Genomic DNA, 8,698 nt, shown 5'->3' on the forward strand with positions numbered 1-8,698 from the left:
AGTTTGTTGGTGTTTGGAATTCTCTGCCACAGTGAGCAGTGGAGGCTGGGTCATTGAATATATTCAAGACTGAGTTACAGATTTTTGATCAACAAGGGAGTTGAGGGTCGTAGGGGGAGATGGGGGGCAGGCAGGAAGGTGGAGTTGAGGTCATAGTCCAATCAGCCATCACCTTATTCAATGGCGGAGCAGGCTCGATGCGCCGAACAGCCTACTCCTGCTCCTAGCTCTAATGTTCTTATATTATAACTCATTTGTGTCATGTGATTGCCAGGATGGTAGAAAGTGATATAGAGGGATATGGTCGTCTTTCATTATGATTCCTCAGTTCCCTATGTTTGCCTCTCATTGCTATCTGAAACTCTCGTCCTTCCTGCTTTGCTACAACAAATAGTCCGGAGTCATATGTACGAACAAAGAGCAAGAGGAGGCCACTCAGCCCCTCGAGCCTACTCTACCATTTAATAAGTGCTTCCACCTAGCAGCTGAAATTGGGAATGATGGCAGCTGTGAGTGCTGTTTCCTATCATGTGCTGTAATTATTGTGTTGAGGGCCAGAGCCTGAAACCATCACTGAGCACTAATACCAGACACAGCAGTGTGACCTACACCAACTCTGAACATTCACCACATTGGTCAGACATCAGCCAGGGCTTTTGGCTTTGTGCTTATTGCACCTAAACAGTTCAAAACGTGCGTGATATTCTTCAGTCCTGGGGGAAAAATTGAAGAGAGGACGTCCTCTATTACAGCATCCTGAAATGACACTTTGATATTTGCAATTGTTGCAGTTTCAAAGAAGGGGTGAAATAAAGTGGCTATATTTACAAACTAACACAGAGATATCTAGAAGCTACAGCACTGAAACAAGCCATTCAGCCCAATCAGTTATTGAACAAATTATTCTAATCATATTTGCTTACCTCATATCCTTTCTTCATCTTTCCTTCACCCACTTATCCAACCTAATTTCAGTCTCAGCTTCAACTGATAACTAAAACCCACAGCCTCTCACCTCCTTGTAAAAATGTTCCTCCTGCCCTCTTATCTAAATCTCATACAATTTGTAGCTATGTTCACTCATTCTAGGTCCCTTTACTGGTCACCTGTCCATGCATTTATAATTTTAAAACACTTCAATTTGCAATCTAAAGAACAAAGACTGGGTTTTATTAATGTACTTAAATTTTATTCCCAATATTCATCTATTTGTGCTTTGTTTAGTGGATGCATTTATCCCGACAGCTGATAAAAGTGGTTGTTAGGCACTCAATTATTGTCACAGTACGTTTGAATAATGCTAATATGTATCCCTGCCAAAGTGTAGCAGAATCAGACCTTAAACAGTGTTTCTGACCAACATATTCCCTGTGCCTGAGGCCTGTGCCCATGTGAGAGCAGGAAAATAGTTGCTGATTCGGTGCAGTCATTTGGGGAAGGGAGTGAGGGAACTGCATCAAGGATTGTAAAAGCCATAATGCTGCATGCAACTTTCACTGATGTTTCACTGTAACTGCTGTTTGAACCCTTTTCTCCAATTATGTGGATGATGTAGCGGTAACGTCACTAGACCAGTAATCCAGAGGCCCAGGCTAATGCCCTGGGGATATGGGCTTAAATCCCACCACGGCAGCTGGTGGAATTTAGATTCAATCAATAAACCTGGAATATAAAGCTATTCTTAGTAATGGTGACCGTGAAACTATCTGTTGTTTAAAAACCCATCTAATTCACTAATGTCCTTTAGAGAAGGAAATCTGCTGTCCTTACCTGGTCTGGCCTACATGTGACTCCAGACCCACAGCAATGTGGTTGACTCTTAATTGCCCTCTGAAATGGCCCAGCAAGCCACTCAGTTCAAGGGCAATTAGAGATGGGCAACAAATGCTGGCCTTGCCAGTGATGCCCAGATTCCATGAAATTATTTTTTTAAAAACCCATAGATGTTTACAGAAGGTATACAGTATATCGTATCTGTTTGCTGAAGTAATCCTGTCTGTCTCCTCACACCTCTATCTTCCTTTGCTTTATTGTGACCATCTTGAGCTGCTATTCTTCTGATATATTTTTATGCAGTTCTAACCTGTACCTTGGAATAACGATATCTCTCTCGAACCAAGAGTGGTGAAATCCATTGAAAGTTGAGTGGGAAGTCTAAACTTGAATGTAAAGTGCTGGAGATGCACTACTTTGAATGTAGGAATGATAATAACTGCATTTATGCAGCATTTTTAATGTAGAGAAACATCCGAACAGCAGTATTTTTGAGAAACTTGGTTGTGGAAACCAGGAAATCAATTTGAGTTACCCTGTGCTTTAAAAGGGGGATGCCATTTGCCCTTCTGCTGTTGAACTTTTAAAATACTTAAGTTTCAAAATACTGACTGCACAGAGGGTAGTGAAATCCTCCCGAGCCTATGCAGATCTTTATGGCCAAATTGATGGACACTGACCCATGTTTTGGGTAAATGTGCAATATTTACTAGCCGTGTAAGATAACAAAGGTAACTTTGTTCCCATCTTCCTGTACTTTTTATATGCAAACCTGAAAGTATCTGCCAATCGCCAAGTTCAGCAAGTCCCTTCACAGGGAGTTTTACATTTTTGAATTCTGTTTGTACTGTCCAGTAAAGACAACCAAATCAGCCTATTGTAATTTGAACTGTTCAACATTTTGTTGAAAGCTTCAATTTCTTTATTTTCAGAATTTCCAAGTCAGTGTCGCAGCGTGTATTTTTTTTTTAAGTAAGAATATATGAAATTCCTAAACTTAAAAGGATCATGAGGTCTATGATTTTTAAATATATATTAGGGTTCACAGAAACCTGTCACAGGAGTGTGGCATTTAATATTTGCTAGTTTTACTCTTGGTTTAGTTTTCACTTCATAATGGATATGTACCAGGCACTGTAAAAATCTGTTTTGGATCAGTATTTCTCAGAGACTGTTATTTTCCAGTCTCGCCTTCATCCAGATCCAATCGCAAGCATTCTGATTCTAACTCCCTGATATTTTCCTCTTTTTCTGCCTCATCACATAACTCTTCCCCAGAGTGATGTGGTCCATTTGGGAGTGAGGCACAATGTGGCTGTGAATCCACATACTCCCAATTACTAAAAAAATCAAATATTAAGGTATATTTTTAAAGGCTTTTTTATACTAACTTCTGAGCTAATGATTTAACTCTTCTATTAAGGGTACAGTATCTCTGCTATAAATTTGATGATCATTGTGTAATCCATGCCAACCTGTTTATTCTTAATTTTTGGTGTCATCCCACAAATGATTTCCATTGACTTTGTTATCATGACGAGGGTTGATCTCCTACATTTATAAAACCTCATCAATCTCCCCAGCATCATGCTGTGTATAGTCCTTGGATCTAATACCATACTGCCAGTGGTCTGATTTTTTTTACATAAACCTCCCTCAGCAGTTGTTGAAAAATATTCTTCAGCAGTATATGCTACAAAAATGTTATCTGAAATTAAGTTCAAACAATGGTGCCCTGAGGGCTAAGTATCATCTATTCTCTTTACTGGGATTATTAAATTCTGTTCATCTGTCTTTGGAACTTTTGTACAATATGTGAGTATATTCTAATTTTTACTGAACTTTTTTAAGCAAAATACAGTGGAATGCAGTAATTCTTTTAGTCATCTTGGAGATGAGGGAATTTTTCTAAACCATTAAGTTATAGTTTTAAAAAAATAGTTTAATATTGTGCCAAAAAAAATTAGGAGACAGGGAAAAATGAAAGCAGACAATGGAAGGTTGTTGCTTCTGTCCAAGGTTTTCTATAATCAAGGTTTGGATTCAAGGTTCTACTGTGTTTTTCAAATATGCAGATCCTATATGAGATGAATCGTTGCATATATGTGCACCTAGCTTTAATGAACAGGTTCTGCTATGTGACGTAGCACAATATAAAATAATCAGCCTCAAAGCTGATTTTGTAATTTGACAAACTTACTCATGTTGCTAGCTGTAAATTTTGGTTGTCATAAAGTAATTCTATGCAAAATTGTTACCTCAACTTCTAGATATTTTACCTCAATAAAATGACCTTTAAAATAAACTGCAGCTGTGAGCATTTACTTCCAGTTAAAATTTTTACACCTCCGGGTACAAACATTGTTTCCTGGAATCTGCAATTCCATCTAACATGAATGTGGTGATCGTCAAACTGCTTGTTTCACCTCCTGTACTGTAGGCAGCTGCAACTCTACCTTCACCAGACGGGAAATTGTTTTTTTTTTTAATTGAACTTCACCCAAAATTGCTGTTCATTCATCGGCAAGTGTACAAGGCAATTAACATGAGGGACCTAGTATTATCTTTGATTCAGCCTTGAACCAGATTTAAATCTGGTCCAGGGTGCAAAGTATAACTGGACAAAATCTCTGCTTAATGTTTCAAAATTCTAACCTGGTAAGCATCCAGATGCCCAAACATGGAGTGGTGTCACTAAATACAAAGACTTTCATAACCAAGGAATACTAAATGATATAGAATATTGTCACACCAGATTGTAGCTAGTTAATCTATTACTTTAATACCCCAATCAGTTAAGATGAATGTAATCAGCAAAGGACTGTTTCATCCCCTTAATGCCCTTACCTTAATGAATTTCAGGCTCAGCATGATTCTGAACTCTTCTGCTGCCTTCGTCTCCGTGCTCACTTCTTTGGGCAGGAGCCCTCTCCCTGTCCAATGGATCCTTTCACCCTCCAGTATTCTCCCTCAACCCGGACGCCCCTCTCTGGCCTCTTCCCTGCTCTTGATCTTTCATTGAGAACTTTTGGCTGTCTTAATTTCTCTGCTCCTCTCAACCACTCTAACCTTTCTCGTTCTGAACTTGCTGCACTCTGTCTCTTGGGTCTAACCCTGACTTTCTTATAAAACCTGCTGACAAGGGTGGTCTGGCGTGCTGACCTCTTCCTTGCAGAGGCTGAGTACATTTTTTCCTACCTACCCACCCCACCACCAAACTTCAAGCCATTGTTTCAAGAACTGTCACTGACTTCATCTCCTCTGGAGATCTTCCCTCTACAGCTTCCAACTTCATAGTCTTCCAACACCGCACAGCCCGCTTCTACCTCCTTCCCAAAATCCACAAACAGGACTGTCCTGGCAGACCCGTTGTGTCAGCCTGTTCCTGCCCCACGGAACACATTTCTTCCTTTCTTGACTCCATTCTTTCTCCCCTTGCCCAGTCTCTTCCCACCTACATTCATGATTCCTCTGATACATCATGAAGGTAGGTGGGAAGAGACTGGACAAAGGAAGAAAGAATGGAGTCGAGATAGGAAGAAATGAGTTAACGTCATATTAACAATTTCCAGTTTCCTGGCTCTAACTTCCTCTTCACTATGGACATCCAGTCCCTCTATACTACCGTCCCCTCCTGCAGGACGATCTGAGAGCTCTCTGCTTCTTCGTTGAACAGAGGCTCAAACAATTCCCATCCACCACCACCACTCCTCTGCCTGGATGAATTTGTGTTCTCACTGAACAATACATACGAACATATGAATTAGGAGTAGGCCACTCAGCCCCTTAAGTCTGCTCAGCAATTCAATAAGATCATGGCTGATCTGATTGTAACCTCAACCCCACTTTCCTGCCTACTCCTGATAACATTTCACCCCACCTTGTTAATCAAAAACTGCCTTAAAAAATATTCAAAGACTTTGCTTCCACTGCCTTTTGAGGAAGAGAGTTCCAAAGACTCGCAACCCTCTGAGAAAAAATTTCTTCTCATCTGTTTTAAATGGGCGACCCTTTATTTTTAAAGTGACCACTAGTTCTAGATTCTCCCACAAGAGGAAACATCCTCTCCACATCCACCCTGTTAAGACCCCGCAGGATCTTAAAAGGTTTCAATTAAGTCACCGCTTACTCTTCTAAATTCCAGTGGATACAAGCCTAACCTATCTGGCTTTTCCTCCTAAGACAACCTACCCATACCTGTTATTAGTCTAGTAAACCTTCTCTGAACTGCTAACACATTGACATCTTTCTTTAAATGAGACCAGTACTGTACACCATACTCCAGATGTAGTCTCATCAATGCCTTGTACAACTGAAGCATAACGTCCCTATGTCCTCTTCACAATTTACTTTCCTATCTTTGCTAAATTTGCTGATGACAGTACCATTCTTTTGATCCCTTCATCCAAGTCATTATGTAAATTGTAAAAAGTTGAGGCCCCAGCACTGTTCCCTGTGGCACACTAGTCACATGTCACCAACCAGAAAAAGACATTTATGCCAACTCTCTGCTTGTTAGCTAGCAAATCTTCCATGTTTGCCAATATGTTACCCCCTACACTGAGATTTTATTTTCTGCAATTTCTCCTTTAACTTGTCTCCCTTCCTCCAAATGAAAGGTGTGGCGGTGAGGTGGGGGAGGAGGCATCCTCCCACATCGATGACTGTATTGGTGCCACTTCATGCTCTCGTCTGAACCTGGAAAAATTTATTGATTTTGCTTCCAATTTCCACCCCACTCTCATCTTCACATGACCTATCTCCAACACTTCCCTTCCCTCCCTTGACCTCGGTCTCCATTTCTGGTGGTAGACTGTCTTATCAATATTCATTGGAAGCCCACCGACTCCCTTAACTACCTTGATTGCAGCTCCTTACACTTTGCTTCCTGTAAGGACTCCATTCCATTCTCCCAGTTCCTCTGCCACATCTGTTCCGATGATGCTACCTTCCAAAACAGCACTTATGACATTTGTTTCTTTTTCCTTAACTGGGGATTCCCCACCCACCCCCGCCACTGTGGTTGACAGGGCCGTCAACTGTATCGGATCCATCTCCCACATCTCTGCCCTGGTTCCTTCCCCTCCCTCCCAGAATGATAATAGGGACCCTTTTCCTCACTTCTCACCCCACCAGCCTCTGCATTTGAAGGATCATCCTTTGCTTTTTCTGCCAATTCCAGCATGATGCCACCATGAAACACATCTTCCCTACCACTTCCCCCCCCCCCCCCCCCCCCCCCCCCCCACCGCCAGCATTCCTTAGGGACTGTAACTTCTGTGACACCCTAGTCCACTCCATCAGCTGCAACTCCTCATCCCCTTCTGACAGCACCTCCACATGCAATCGTAGAAAGTGCAATGTCTGACCATTTACCTCCCCTCCATCCAAAGACCCAAACTTTCCATTTGCACCTCTTTCAATTTGGCCTACTGCATTCACTGCTCCCAATTTTGTCATCCCTACATTGGAGAGATTAAACTAAGACTGCGTGACATTTTTACAGAACACCTTTGCTCAGACCTTCCTGCCGCTTGCCATTTCAACACACCATCCTGCTCTCATGCCCACATGTCCATCTTTGGCCTGCTGTAATATTCCAGTGAAGCCCAACACAAACTGGAGGAACAGCAATTCATCTTCTGCTTAGGCACTTTACAGCCTTCCTGACATAACATTTGAGTTCAACAGCTTCAGACCATGAACTCTCTCCTGCATCTTTACCCCTGTTTTAATCCATGTAAAATACATTTCACTTATTAATTTTTTTATCCTTTTTACTTCTCTTTATCTCTTAACATTTCAAGTCCATATGAATTCTTAACACACTCCACAAATGCTGCCAGACCTACTGAGTTTTTCCAGCATTTGCTGTTTTTATTTGTGTAGATGGATTTTCCTGTCTTGTTTTGGTCTGTAGAAGCTTGTTTCACTGCTGGCCGGTCATACTGCACCAAATATGCATTTTTTAAAACTGTCTGCTTAGAATGTAAATGCTGCTGACTGCTGTATTTATAGTGCATCCCAAGATCTGCTGGGACTTTACCCGGTCTGTTTTATGATCGGTTACTTTCCCTGTGAAAGACATCAGTGAAGCAGTGATCCATCTCCTGCACCTCTGCCCTTACCCCCTTCCCCTCCCTCCCAGACCGATGATAAGATCCCTCCTTGTCCTCACTTTTCACCCCACCAGCCTCTGCATTCAAAGGATCATCCTCTGCCAAATCCAGCATGATGCCACTGCTTCCAGTGAACCAGTTATGTTGTGACAACCTGGTAAATTTCAGTCTGCAAGTTACCAATTCATTGAGTTAAATTTCATATTGCCATGAGATTTGAACCCAACCCCTGGATTTGCCAGTCTTATGACATAACCATTGACTGGGTGGGTGGGGTGTTACTTGATAATAAAAATTATGAAAAGTTAGACACAGCTGTTATCATTTGATCACTTTTGATGACATCCATTTTTTTCACAAAGACAAAGGAACAAAGCTACCATCATCCCTGCTCAGATTTTGAATTTCACATTGAAAAAAATACAACCTATGCACCAATTAAAACTGAGCAACTGCACGTGATTCACATTGGCACATTACTGAACTTTTTAAATCTTTCATTCAATCTAGCCAGGGTCCTTTGTATGCAATAACCTTCAAAACACAATGACTGAATAAAAAATAAAATTGCATTTATGAGGTACCTTTCATGTTCCAATGCCATATTTTAAGTTAACGCCTGCTGTAATGTAAATAATGCAATACCTAATTTTCATACTGCATACTCGCACAAACAGAACAATGACCAATTTTAGCATGTTGGCTAATGGATAAATATGGCCCAGGACATCAAGAAGAACTCTTTTACTCCAGATAGTACCATGGGTCTTTCACATCCAACCTAGAGAGGACATCGACCTTTGATT

Source organism: Carcharodon carcharias, chromosome 13 (genome assembly GCF_017639515.1).
Source record: "Carcharodon carcharias isolate sCarCar2 chromosome 13, sCarCar2.pri, whole genome shotgun sequence".
Classification (NCBI taxonomy): domain Eukaryota; kingdom Metazoa; phylum Chordata; class Chondrichthyes; order Lamniformes; family Lamnidae; genus Carcharodon; species Carcharodon carcharias.